Source organism: Syngnathus scovelli, chromosome 7 (assembly GCF_024217435.2).
Source record: "Syngnathus scovelli strain Florida chromosome 7, RoL_Ssco_1.2, whole genome shotgun sequence".
In the NCBI taxonomy this organism is placed as follows: Eukaryota; Metazoa; Chordata; class Actinopteri; order Syngnathiformes; family Syngnathidae; genus Syngnathus; species Syngnathus scovelli.
This window is the reverse complement of record NC_090853.1, coordinates 13,790,780-13,805,585: the sequence shown is the minus strand read 5'-3', so window position 1 is coordinate 13,805,585 and position 14,806 is coordinate 13,790,780. Positions and strand designations below refer to the sequence as shown.

General features: G+C 44.5%; 1 pseudogene; it reads left to right on the top strand.

Moving 5' to 3' along the window:
* The first annotated feature begins 680 nt into the window (after nt 1-680).
* Nucleotides 681-14,806, top strand: part of LOC125971955 (ubiquitin-associated and SH3 domain-containing protein B-like) — a 31,563-nt pseudogene continuing 17,437 nt past the window's right edge.

The following is a 14,806-nucleotide window of genomic DNA, read 5'->3' as shown; positions in this document are numbered from 1 at the left end:
ACGGGGCCGTGTAAGAATTTTCCTGCTAATAACATCTGGCCAGCAGGTTTTTCGCTTACACAATAAGTTTGATCTGGGGTGTTGAGGTAATGCCTCACTTTCACTGGAAAGTGTTGCTATCATTGTTTGTTGTTTTTATTTTTACTATTCTTCTTTCTTCATTATACATATATATATGTTTTTCTTTCTTACTTGTCTTTGTTGTTTGGGGTGACATAATCATATGATAAAACAGGAGGGAGATGTTAGGGTTTTCCAGGTTATCTTTATCGTAGGATTATGTTGGAATGTAATCTGTAATAATTAAACTCGCCTGTCCTGTCTTAACAAAAGTAGTAGAACAAAGTGCTAAGATCTTTTGAACTGATTGACTAGCTGCAGAGGAAGCAATCAAAGTTGTTTTGTTCACACAACATCGTGAAGGACCCCCTGCTGTGCTTTGATCAACCAGGGGCTTCGGCCATTTGTCTACTCTGACCCCCACTCTCAACCCCCACTCTGTTTCTCTCAATAAAAATGCTCCTGCACGAGGCCTGAGTCAGACTTCATTCGATAATCGCTGTTCAGACAGCGACGAATGGACTCTCCACCTGCAGGTGTCTAAAAGAACTTGCTTGTCTCCTGTTTGGTTCTTGCAAAATAAGTTGGAGTGAGCAAATCTCTAACAGACCCGCTGGACCATGGCAGCCAGAGAGGAGCTCTACAGTAAAGTGACTCCGGCAGAACCAATCGGTCTCCGTGAAATGCGGCTCCAACCTGGATGTGCTGTTGTCTATGGGCTTCCCGAGACTACGGGCATAAGTGTCCGGTGTGGCTGCGCGTTGCATGCATGTCACATTTGTCTCTGTACGGGTGGCTGACTAAACGGCAAAGTTGGAGTACTATCAGTTTCACAGGCTGTTTGACGTTAAGAAATTGAAATTTTGCTCGCGGTTTCGAATTATGTATGATATACATATTGTCATTTTTTTTTTTTTTTTAAGTTTTGTCATCAGAAATAACCGTAGCGCGTCGCCGACCGCGCAACTGCACCGCACTGGTCGCATTATTGTGACAGAGCCGTCGCTAAAATTTAGAAAATATTTTTAAAGTCCTGATGTACTTTCCAAAATTTAAGTGGACCTCAGTGCGCAGGGAGCTGAATTTGGTCCAATGGCGCAAACGCAGGGCGCCGGGCGCTCACTGGCGCATTGCTTTAAGAGCGTCTTTGTGTTTTAGGATGGCTTTACTGCTCCCACCTACTTTCTTTGAAGGCATGATTAGGGGTTAATACAATCCTCAAAGTAACGAAAATAGAATAACAACGGAGTCAGTCAGCATCCGGGCCGCGCGGTCGGGTTTTCTCGGGTCCTCCCGGCTCATCTCGCGAGGTTCGACCTCCGAATTCTGTTCGACAACCGAAGCAAAAAAATCTCGAATTTTTTTGTTCGAATTCTGATTTGTTCGAGAACCGGTACGTTCGAAAACCGAGGTTTGACTGTATATAATTTTGTTAGGTTTGCTACCAATGAGTGTATTTTCAGCTGCTAACTTCCATGTCAATCAGTACCCAATGGAGCTATTCGTGGCCGAATAGAAACGAGACTGGGAGTCAGTGGTGTGAAACAATGACCGTGAGTCTGCAAACAACAGCGATGAAATGAATGGCCTTTCAGCAATTGTCTATTGTCTAATAATCACTCAGGCCATTGACTGTAAAATGATTTGTGTTAATTTACATTATTATGTTATGATAATATGTTGGAAACAAAGGGGGAAAGCCGATTTTTCCCCCCAAAATAAAAGCAAATGTTTCATTTGGATTCATCACAGAGGTACATCTGCTTACATGCAGACTACAGAAATATGATGTTTACTGTTGAGATTCGAGAGGATGGGATTAAAAAATTGGACAATTCTTAGTCAAACTGAGACTAATAATGATAAATCAATGATCCAAAATGGCAATCGATTCATTTGATAATTGATTTGTTGTCAATTAACTGAATAACCATTGGAGCTCTATTAAGCATTTCAATTTTTTAGTTTGTTGTTTGCTTGCATTGAAAGAGGGAGCAAAGCAACTGCATTGCAGTGTGTCACTTCTGCTCCATCAGTAAAAACGTGTAAAATAAAATCCATCGTTGAGTACTGTGGAGTTGGTCATGAATTATTTAGTGTTTCTCTTGGTTTATTTGGTGCAGTATCCTAAGCTTATTGTGGATGTGCACTGTATGTACATCTGCGCTGTCTTTACAATTTGCATTTCATAGTTTAGACTATTTATAGATAACCAATAAGAGCAGTATGATTTAATTTAATGTGTCGTATTTTTTACAATGAGGCAAGCGTAGGTAATAGAGCTGTAATGTCCTTTCTGCAATTTGAGGGATATAACATGCAGTCTGGACACGGTGGTCCCCCTGACTTACCGTAACGCAGGGGTCTCAAACTCCAGTCATCGGGGGCTGCATTCCTACATGTTTTCCAAGTTTCCCTTGTTAAACACACCTGATTCAAATGATCAGTTCATCCTCACGTTCTGCAGGAGCCTGATAATTGAATCAAGTGTGTTTAACGAGGGAAACTTGGAAAACATGTAGGAATGCCGCCCCCGAGGACTGGAGTTTGAGACCCCTGCCGTAACGAAAGCTTAGTGTGTCACGTTCCTGCGTCACCTGACTTCCAGCCATAACCCCAATCAAGATGATTACCAGCACCTGCTACAGCTCGCTGGGTCTGCTCTATTTAAACTCTGTGAACTTAGCCTGTAGTTGTCAGTTAGGGTTAGGGTTATTGTCAGTGTACTCACTCACCTTACGGGCAAGGTGTGGTTGTGGGGAACAGCGGAATATGAGCGGCAGGGACCTGCCTGGTCGTCATTCGACGCCTTCGCAGCTGAAATCCTGCGCGCGTTCGACTTGGGTTCAGTCTTGGAAGATGCCTCTGAGGAAGCGACTGGAACACCCCGGCTCTCATCGGCACCTTCCTCCACGGACTCGCGGATTACATCAAGGATGAGATGGTTTTCTACGAGCGCCCTCAGACCCTTGAAGATGCCAAGGACCTGGCCGCATGGGTAGATCGGCGGATCCGGTCAAGACGGCGCGAGAAGGTGAAGTCGACTCCGCCCTCCTGCTGCCGTGACACCAGCCCGACACCTCGGTCGCCCGCCCAGGATCCCGTCCAAGTCAGCCAGCACAACATGAACACTCCTTCCACCCAGCCCAGCTGGCCAGAGCCGATGGAGATTGGACGCACCTCACTCTTGCCAGAGGAGCGTCATAGACGCCTCAGAGCTAGGCTATGCTTATACTGCGGGGGTGAGGGCCACTGGGTGGCCGCTTGCTGGAAGAGAGCCAAGAGCACCCGCCTAGCAAGGATCCATTTGCGGCCTCCCCTACAAGTAGCTTACAGGCTTAATAAGCCTACAAAAAAGAAACTAATGTCTTTGCCACGTCTGCAGACCGAACGATTCCCGTTGTCGACTTCACTTGTGTTCTGAACCGACTCGCTTTGCTCGCTGCCTGTCCTGACAACTCGCCTGTACTTGACCACGTTCTGATCGCCGCCTGCCTTGACCTGCCTGCTTCGGACTCCGACTAAGCGCTGCGCTCTTCTGCTCAGCCAGACCAGCAGTCCGGCGTTCCACTTACCCTTTCTCCTGTTCAATAAAGGTTCGTGCTGCATTTGGTCGCCCTGTCTCTGTTTCTGACATAGTACTCATGTCATGGTTCATTTGATGCTCTGTGCAAAAGCAGGGAATGAGACTTTATCAGATTATGGGGGCACTCAAGTGTATTTACTGTAAGAGCTTGAAATTCAAGTACTGTATTTTCCGCACCATAAGGCGCATGTAAAAGCCTTAAATTTTCGCAAAGAATGAAGGTGCGGTACCTTTTGTGTGGACCAAATTCCAAAATCTGTAAAGTTGTTTTGCGTGAGTTCTGTAATATACAGGAGTAATATGTTACATATAATACTGTTAACAAAACTTGAGAGATATGGCATATGTTAGGTTACGGATTCTAGTTATTGATCTGACTCCAAATTGCGATCAACACTTAACACATAAATTGCTATGTCCTAATCCACACACTGGCGCACCTAACAATTTTGCGAGTTCGTTCTGTCAAAGAGAAGACCAGTAGATCAATCAGACCAAATTTACCAATTGTTTATTCCTGACAAAGCGCACTAATACAGGCCTGGGTCCCGGGTCCCTCACACTAAAACTCGTGCGTTTTTGTGACCACCAAAAGACGACACATTCTTCCGGGTTGCCCAGTTTTAAAGAAACACAATATGAATATTAAAGCATGCAAAATATTGTGAGATGATTGGTCGATGGCCATCTCCTCCCCGTGTCGGCGTTATCGCTGAGGTCAGGTGGTTGGATTTCCCCGCGAAGCTGGGCAACATAGACGTGCTGTTGTTCTCGTTCCTCAACGACCTTGAGATGTTCTCGTCCGGTACTCCCTGTCTGGGCCTATACACAACACTTCCAAGAAAACAAGTTCATGCAGTTTGCCTGCACATTCTTCACCACCCACCAATCCACACGAGCACTCCAATACTAGGTATTATATTAATATGATTATAAGTTTAACACAACCTTAAAAATATGTTTGCAAACTGCCGAAAGCACATTTCCCTTTACATACAAGGTATGCCACTCACTTGGTTAAACAGTTATTTATCAAACAGGAATCAATATGTGCAATTAATGGACTTCAAATCTAAAGCAGGTAAAGTGTGGGGTTCCTCAGGGCTCAATATTAGGCCCCTTGTTATTTATTTTGTATGTTAATGATATGTGCAAGGTCTCCAGGTTACTCAAGGCCGTAGTTTTTGCAGATGACACGAATCTGCTCTGTAGTGGGGACGACCTGGACCAACTACTGGATACTGTGGGTATTGAAATGGAAAAATTACAGAGTTGGTTTGACACAAATAAACTTACATTGAATTTAAGTAAAACAAGGTATATTATATTTGGAAACCGTCCGACAAACACAGACAAAATTCTTACAATAAATAATATAGAAATAGTGAATGAAGTAAAATTTCTTGGAGTGCTAAAAAATTAAGTTGGAAACCACATATAATGTATATCAAATCAAAGATCTCAAAATCACTGGCAGTATTGTATAAAGTAAAAGATCTTATAAACCAAACATCATTATATTCCTTGTACTGCTCCTTCATACTCCCATTCATTATGTACTGTGTGGAGGTGTGGGGCAACACATACAAAACAAACACAGATCCAATCTACATTCTACAAAAAAAAGCTATACGACTTGTAAATAATGTTGATTACAGAGAACCATCTAACCCTCTTTTTGTAAAACTGAATGCACTTAAATACAATGATCTAGTCGATTTTAAAACCAACCAACTCATGTTCAAAATAAAAAATAATCAATTACCAAACAGTATCCAGAGGTTGTTTGAGTGGAGGGAAAGTACCTATTATTTAAGAGGAACACTTATGTTTAAAAGAGATTTGGTGAGAACAACTTTAAAGTTGCATTGTATAACAGCTAAAGGTGTGGAATTATGGAACGCCAGCAGTGACGAACTAAAGAATTGTAGTTCTTTACCTCAGTTTAAAAAAATGTATAAAGGCAAAATACTGATGGGATACCGTAGCATGCTGTGAGGTGTTTAAACTGCTTTTGTGTTTATCTAAAGGAGGTGTATGTATGTATAAGTGTGTGTATGTATAATATCTATATGTATGTATGTATGTGAGTGTATGTGTGTGTATATGTATATATATATATATGTATATCTTTAACGTATCTGAAAATGGACAAATCTTGACGTTATCAAGCAAACGTGGTTACAAGGGGTAGAGCTAGATAAGCCTAGGCTTCCTTCTACTCCCTTTTGAACAAATAAGATTTTTATGATAAAGTGAAAATTTATAACGCAATGTTTTTTTCTTTTCTTTCTTCTCTATTGTACTATGGAGTTATTATTTTCAGTATTTTTTACTTTCTTTTCTTGTATTTCTTTAAATGTTCGAAATAAACAAACAAACAAATATGTAGACCCGATAAACGTTTTACGTAGATCGGGGTGGATAATCAATCAGAGGACTGTACGTAACGCGTAGACTACGTACTTCCGCCACCATTGATAAATAAATACTCATTTATCATTTGTGAAAATTTGTGAAGTTGTTTTGTGTGGCTTCTGACACACAGAGACGTAATATACCGGCGTAATATATAGACCTGACGAACCAATCAGAGGACATTACGTCTTATGTAGATTGGGGAGGTAAACCAATCAGAGGGCTGTACATAACATGTACAGTACGTACCTCCACCGCCATTGATAAATAAATATGACCGTTTGTGCAAAAAAACAAAACAAAAAAAAAACAGTATTAGGACCCTCTAAAATGGCATAAACAAAGAGACATGCTTACGAGGCACAATTAGAGCTTTCTGGAAAGCCAGGATCATTGCAGAAGAGCAACGTGACAACGACGAGATAATGAGGAGAGGGAATTTAGCATGTTTAATGGTGAACTTGCGCAACTGTTTAATTTGGATACAGAAGATGAGGACCTAGACGGATTTGAGTCTGCACCTTGTAGTGCGGAAAATACGGTATTAGTTATTGTTGGGTTGGCATTAACTGTGTAATTCCTCAATATGAGTTTCATGTTTCTGTAAAAATAGTTTGCAACATTTATTATGTTTTGTAGTGAATATTGAGTGCAGTGGTATTGATTGTTGTGAGGGGAAAAAAAGACCGAAGAGCTCTATATGGTGTCAGTAAACTCAAATCAACGCCGCAGTTTGGCAGGTAATGAACAATTCTTCCAAATAAGGCTGCATCCTGTTTATTGCCACACAAAGTTTATTGTCAAACTAAACATTAAACATTTGATTTGGAATAAAAATGACCACTTGACCTTTATGACTTCTTTTACACACTTTAGGTATCTTAATTTCTCGGAATGTTCCTTTCTGATTATTAGTTTTATTATCAGTTAAGCATAAGCCGCGTCCTGTCGCGATATCCGGCTCATGCAAAAGCAGGAAAGAATGTTCTCTGGGTTTGTATCATTGGTTACTACTCTCTGCAGCTGGGCACCTAAGGTTATAAACTGGGCAATTCGTGAGTATTTGTGTTGTAAAAGCGATTTTGCATTTGAAGAAGAAGTCAGTCATCTGTTCTGCCATAGCTACAATGTGATTACAATTTGGTCCAAACGTATATGATAAACCACCTCAATTCCTTTCAGTGACTCAAAGGTACTTGGGCAAAGACACTTAATGTATACATAGAATAATAATGTCGTATTATATTGAAGTGCTTAGATATAACATATTTGTCATCAATGACTGATTAAAAATGCTTTTCCGCAGCATAAAAATGCTGCTAAAAAAAGCGTGATTTAAGGAGGAAAAATATATTTTTGCATGTGCTATATAGCACGATGTGGAAAATTTATAAAGCATTGCTGTGGTTAGTTGCCTCATTTTAGAAAAGATGAACATCCTTCTTTTACTGGTATACTTACTGATTATTTACAGCTGTGCATGAACTAATCTGTGAACACAGTCCATGTCACATACAAACATCCGCACACATCCATTTGGAGTTTGTAAATAGGGCATGACAGAGTAGAAAGGATCAGGAACCAAAGTAGATTTGATGAGGCATTTAATCTCCTGCCCAATTTGATGTGGACTCTGTGTGTGTGTGTGTGTGTGTGTGTGTGTGTGTGTGTGTGTGTGTGTGTGTGTGTGTGTGTGTGTGTGTGTGTGTGTGTGTGTGTTTGTGTGTGTGTGTTTGTGTGGGTGGGTGCGTGCGTGCGTGCGTGTGTGCGTATGTGTGATCGTTCACATATTTATGGGTGACTCTACACTAATTCATGTGTTACTTGGTAGCATGTTGACTTCTGTCAAGGACTTTTGCCGTATTGTGTTCGGTGATGACAGAGCCATCTGTAGTTTTTAGTGCCTTTGCCAATACAATAATTGGACTGGCTTCAACAGCCTGCATTCTGCAGCTCCTGCTCCCTCCCCATACGTATTCACACGTCCAAAGGTAGTCAAACAGAGAGACCATAAATTAAAAATGTATATCGCTCAGTGATGTGGAGTGAGATTTGCAGCTTTTGAAGCACACATTCTATCTGTTAGTTATACAAATCCTGTCTGTGAACCAAAAAAAGCACCTTGTAATTATTGTTTGGCTAAAAAAAAAGCACTTCACATTTCTACAATGATGAGAAAATGGAGTGAATGCATTTTTTCTGAACTTGCAATTTAGCAATTTGTACTCATGCAGTCGAAATGATACTTCATTGATCATCTTACTTATTTTGATAATATGAAAAACGTAGTTGCTTGAAAATATTTCATGCAGACAAAAAGACGACAGATTTTCTTTAAATGTATGGTAACATGAGTTTTAAAGTTTGCAATTGGAATTTTAAAACACCTTTAGGTACTTATTCTTCATGTTGACCGGAAAAAAAATATGTATATACAAACATCTTTTCAAAGTTCATTGAAGAATAGAAGGGACAAGCAAGTGGGGCTCACGCCTGCCCCCCTCACCTTATGCATTTTCATTACAGTTTCATGTCCGGTCTTTTCACTCAATCATTTTCAATCATCAGGGCACCTTGACTTTTTATCCATTCATTCATCAATTTTCTGAACTGCTTATGCAACATAAATTTTGACTTCTGCATTAATAAACAGCAATCTCACAACTGATGACACACTGGAGCAGTGCGCAAGTTTTTCCAGCAGCTGTTAGGGAAGTGAGGTGGCTTCCTCTCACAAGCACATAGTTAAGAAGGGCAATGAGACAGACAAGACTCATACAAGCAACAACCCTCTTTCTTATGATGCTCTTAATTTCTTTTACAATCTGCATATTTTTGTTGTCCCTTCTGTCAGTCATGAAGGAAAAATCAGTCACAGCACATTTAGATCAACATTTTAAGGGCTCAGTTTTCATGAATGGCATAAATCCTGCAAGGATCAAGTGTAACGCTGCACGGAGATAGACAGACTGGTTGGCTTCACAGACTAATGCAGGTTGGCAGGTCTGTGAGTCTGCGCTGCTGTGGGAGTGATCAAAAGCGAATTTGATCATGGTCAATCAAAGTGTCTACTCTCATTCCCTTTAAATTCGGATCCAAAACATCTTCGCTGTGATGTTGTTACTCTCATCTGCCTTCAACGTCCTCTATCCTTGCTCGCAAAGAACAACACAGTTCTGAAGACTGCAAATTGAAATGTTTTGTCAACTGGTGTCAGTGATTGCATACTGATCAGGCTGTTTCTAAGAGCTTGGAGCATATGGTTTCTGAAACAATTGGACTTCTTGAATGGCATCTGTATGAACTGTTTTGCAAAAGGGCAGGGAAAGTGTCAATCTAATGAGAATGGGTTAACACATTTGCATGAGGTGTCTTCTGCTCTGTTGAGATGGTGATGATGAAGACTGAGAGGTTCCCAGTTTCTTCAAACAGGTCAAAGCAATCAATAAAAGCTGTAAATATGGGTGATGACCTCTAGTGTTGTTATAAGTGGCAGACTTCTTACGTATGAGTGGTCAAATCTCAAAGCAGCTAAGTACACTAATCGGCAGTCCCGTTGTTGTTGTTTCTTTATTTTATTTGGGGGGGTAAATGGCATGCAACAAAGAACTAAACTTAAATTATAACCCATTTCCATTAAATGCATTTGCACTGGTGTAGCTCAGTGGTTATTTCATCAACTTACAATTCTACTGCAACATTTGTCTCTTTTCAAACCCTACCCGAGATCGAACCACGGGTGATGTCCAGTTTGTTTCTTAACTTTATTTTTTGGAATGCACGAAAGAACTAAACTTGAATAACAACCCATTTCCACTTCATGCATTTGCACTGGTGTAGCTCAGTGGCTAATTTGTCAAGTTACAATTCTACTGCAGAATTCGTCTCTTCTCAAACCCTACCCGGGCTCGTACCACGGGTGATGTCCAGTGTCTTTTTTAACTTTATTGGAATGCACCAAAGAACTAAACTTGAATGATTACCCATCTCCACTTCATGTACTATTTACACTGGTGTAGCTCAGTGGTTACTTCGTCATGTTACAATTCTACTGCAGAATTTGTCTCTTCTCAAACCCTACCCGGGCTCAAACCACGGGTGATGTCCAGTGTGTTATTTAACTTTCTTTGGCATGCAACAAAGAACTAAATTCAAATAATAACTTATTTCCATTTCAACAAATAATTATACTTGAATAAAACCCCACTTTCCACATTAAGCATTTGCACTAGTGTAGCCCATTTCCACTTCGTCAAGTTACAATTCTACTGCAGAACTCGTCTCTTCTCAAACTCTACTCGGGCGATGTCCAGTGTTTTATTTAACTTTTTTGGCATGCAACAAAGAACAAAATTTAAATAACTCATTTCCACTTCATGCATTTTCACTGGTGTAGCTCAGTTGCAATTCTACTGCAGAATCCGTCTCTTCTCAATCCCTAACGGGATTGAACCACGGGTGATGTCAAGTGTGTTTTTTAACTATTTTGGCATGCAACAAATAACTAAATTTAAATAATAACCCATTCCCTTTAAATGCATCTGCACTGGTGTAGCTCAGTGGTTCCTTCATCAATTTACAATTCTACTGCAAAATTTGTCTCTTTTCAAACCCTACTTGAGATCAAACCACGGGCGATGTCCAGTTTGTTTCTTAACTTTTTTTTTTGGAATGCACCACAGAACTTGAATAACAACCCATTTCCACTTCATTCATTCACACTGGTGTCGCTCAGTGGTTACTTCATCAAGTTACAATTCTACCGCAGAATTCGTCTCTTCTCAAACCCTACTCGGGATCGAACCACGGGCGATGTCTAGTGTGTTTTTAACTTTATTTTTTGGCATGCACCAAAGAACTAAACTTGAATAACCCATTTCCACTTCAGGTACCATTTTCACTGGTGTAGCTCAGTGGTTACTTTGGTTACTTTCTACTGCAATTCGTCTCTTCTCACACCCTACCCGGGCTCGAACCACGGGCGATAACCAGTGTGTTTTTAACTTATGCAATAAATAACTAAATTTAAATAATAACACATGTCCTTTTACATGCATCTGCAATATAGCTCAGTTGTTACATCGTCCAGTACCTGTTCTACTGCGGATTTCGTCTCTTCACAAACCCTACCCGGGATCGAACCACGGGCGATGTTGAGTGTGTTTTTTATCTTTATTTTTTGGAATGCACCAAAGAACTAAATTTGAATAATAACCCATTTCCACTTCATGCATTTACACTAGTGTAGCTTAGTGGTTACATTGTCAAGTTATAATTCTATTGCAGAATTCCTCTCTTCGCAAACCCTACCGGGGCTCGAACCACTGGTGATGTCCAGTGTGTTGGCATGCATCAAAGAACTAAATTTAAATAATAACTTATTTCCACTTCATGCATATACACTGGTGTAGCTCAGTGGTTACTTCATCAAATTACAATTCCACTGCAGAACTCAATTCAAACCCTACTCGGAATCGAACCGCGGGCAATATCCCGTATGTTTTAAACTTAGTTTTTGGCATGCACCAAAGAACTAAACTTGAATAGCCCATTTCCACTTCGTCAAGTTACAATTCTACTGCAGAACTCGTCTCTTCTCAAACTCTACTCGGGCAATGTCCAGTGTTTTATTTAACTTTTTTGGCATGCAACAAAGAACAAAATTTAAATAACTCATTTCCACTTCATGCATTTTCACTGGTGTAGCTCAGCAGTTACTTTGTCAAGTTGCAATTCTACTGCAGAATCCGTCTCTTCTCAATCCCTAACGGGATTGAACCACGGGTGATGTCAAGTGTGTTTTTTAACTACCGTATTTGCCGGTGTATTGGTCGACCTTTTTCGATCCAAAATCGACCGAAAAAAATCGACCTCGACTTATACACCGAGTCATAAAATTTAACTTCGTATTCATCGCTTCAAATGTGATGGTAACCAAGGCCGTTTCTCATGCATCTCATTGTGCGTTGCACTTAGAAAATTTGAACCGGGCGGCGTGCGCGAGTGCGCTGCCCGCTGGAAGTCGAATGAGGCTCAGCGATCTCCTCCGCGGTGCTTATAAACAGCCGATCCGCTCGGCGGGGGCTATTCTCGGTCACTCGGCGCGTGCGCACGGCCTCCCGGATGTGCCGGGCGGCGTGCGCGAGTGCGCGGCCCGCTGGAAGTCGAATGAGGCTCAGCAATCTCCTCCGCGGTGCTTATAAACAGCCGATCCGCTCGGCGGGGGCTATTTTCGGCCACTTGGCGCGTGCGCACGGCGTCCCGGATGTGCCGGGCGGGTGCGCGAGCTCGCCGGCCGCTGGAAGTCGAATGAGGCTCCGCGATCTCCTCCGCGGTGCTTATAAAGTGCCGATCCGCTCGGCTTGGAGCTATTTCCGGCCTCCCGTTGGTGCCGGGCGGCGTGCGCGAGCTCGCCGGCCACTGGAAGTCGAATGAGGCTCCGCGATCTCCTCCGTGGTGCTTATAAACAGCCGCATGCGCACGGCCTCCCGGAATTTGAACACATTTCGTCAATAAATTTCGCATATGAAGTTTAATATAATGCAACAATTGAGCTCGACTTATACAAAGGATATATCATAAAATCGTAAATTTCCGTCGAATTTTAGGGGCTCGACTTATACACCGAGTTGACCTGTACACCGGCAAATACGGTATTTTGGCATCCAACAAATAACTAAATTTAAATAATAACCCATTCCCTTTTGTTAAGGATCGGACAGTACAGCCAAGTGCGTGACGACGGACTTTATTGGAAGGGGATGATGGGAACAGCCGGCGCTGGAGCGGCGATCGGGCTGGAGAGTACAAACGGTTCTGCGGGGGTTTCGAATAGTCAAGCGAGTCAAGTTTCTCCGGGACTGATGAGCGAAGCAGCATCAAGGGACAGACTGGCACTCGGTTCTGCGCTTGCGGCGCTGATATAGCGCTGTCCATGAACCCGTGGCAGGTGACGGTGATTCCACTGACAGGGGGGGCGTGGTCCCGTCGCAGGTGGCACCAGCACGTGACAGAACCCCCCCCACAAGGGACGGCTCCCGACGTCTCCAGGAACCGAAAACAACAAAACAACAACAACAAAAAAAAAAAAAAAGGAAGGCAATACCCCGGGCGGCCAGGTGGAGGGGTCAGCACACCGCTGAAACGTCCGACACCTCGCCAGACGCAGGCTCGACGGGCGCGGGGGCAGAAGACCCCGGTACCGGTGGGCAAGACCTCCCCAGACCCTCACCCCTGGTCCCCTCGTCCCTCCTCGGTTGGTCCGGATGACAGCGATGGAACTCCGTGATGAGCGAACGGTCGAGTATCCAGCGGCTCGGAACCCAGGAGCGGTGCGCGTCGTCATAACCCTCCCAGTCCACGAGATATTGTAGGCCCCGACCACGCCGCCGCGATCGGAGCAGGGAGCGGACAGCGTAAGCCGGGCCCCCATCGACGAGCTGGGGCGGCGGCGGCGGAACGGGCGCCGGCGCCAACGCGCTCTCATGGATGGGCCGCACACGGGACACGTGGAACGTGGGATGAACCTTCATGGAGTCTGGAAGGAGCAGACGGACTGCGGCCGGGCCAATCACCTTCTGGATAGGGAACGGTCCAACAAAGCGGGGCGCCAGTTTGCGGGATCCCGCTCGCAGCGGCAAATCCCGCGTCGAGAGCCACACACGCTGCCCCACTCTGTACTCCGGAGCCGGCGTCCGGTGCTTGTTCGCCTGGCGGGCGTAGCCTGAAACAGAGCGGAGAAGAGTGACCCGGCCCCTCGCCCAGGCACGATGACAACGGCGGACACAAGCCTGGGCCGACGGGCACGCCGCACCACGCTCCTGGTGGGCGAACAAGGGTGGCTGGTACCCGAAGACGCAGTGGAAAGGCGAAAGTCCCGTGGCCGAGCTGGGAAGGGAATTGTGAGCATACTCTACCCAGGGAAGCTGTTGAACCCTCCCGCGCTGGTCCCCGGCGGCCATGCATTGGAGAGCCCTGCCCAGTTCCTGGTTCAGGCGCTCTGCTTGACCGTTGGACTGAGGGTGAAACCCCGAGGAGAGGCTGGCCGTGGCGCCGAGGAGTCGGCAGAACTCCATCCAGAAGGTGGAAGCGAATTGAGGTCCTCGGTCTGACACGATGTCTTGTGGAAGACCGTGGTGACGAAACACCTCCCGCACCATGATGGACGCCGTCTGCCTCGCAGATGGGAGCTTAGGCAGAGGGATGAAATGCGTCATCTTGCTAAAACGGTCTACCACCGTGAGGACCACCGTGTTTCCCTCTGAGGGGGGGAGGCCTGTGACAAAGTCAATTGACAGGTGAGACCAGGGACGCTGGGGAACCGGCAAGGGTTGAAGCAGCCCGGCCGGAGGACGAGTAGACGTCTTGTAGCGGTTACAGATTGAGCAGGCTCTGACGTAATCGCTGGTGTCCACTTGCCAGGTGGGCCACCAGAAACGCTGTGCCACCACGTACCTCGTGCGTGCAGCGCCGGGATGACAGGCCAGGCGTGAGTCCTGCGCCCATTGCAGCACGGCCGATCGCAGGCCTTCAGGGACGAACAGGCGACCCTCCGGGCAGTTGCTGGGGCCGGGTTGATCGCGTGATGCGGCTTCCACTTGGCGTTCGATCTCCCATGTGAGAGCCGCCACCCGAACCGACCTCGGGAGGATAGTGGGAGGCGGACCCTGTCCCTCCTCCCCACCAGGAAACAAACGCGACAGGGCGTCCGCCTTCGCGTTACGGGAACCCGGTCCGTAGGAA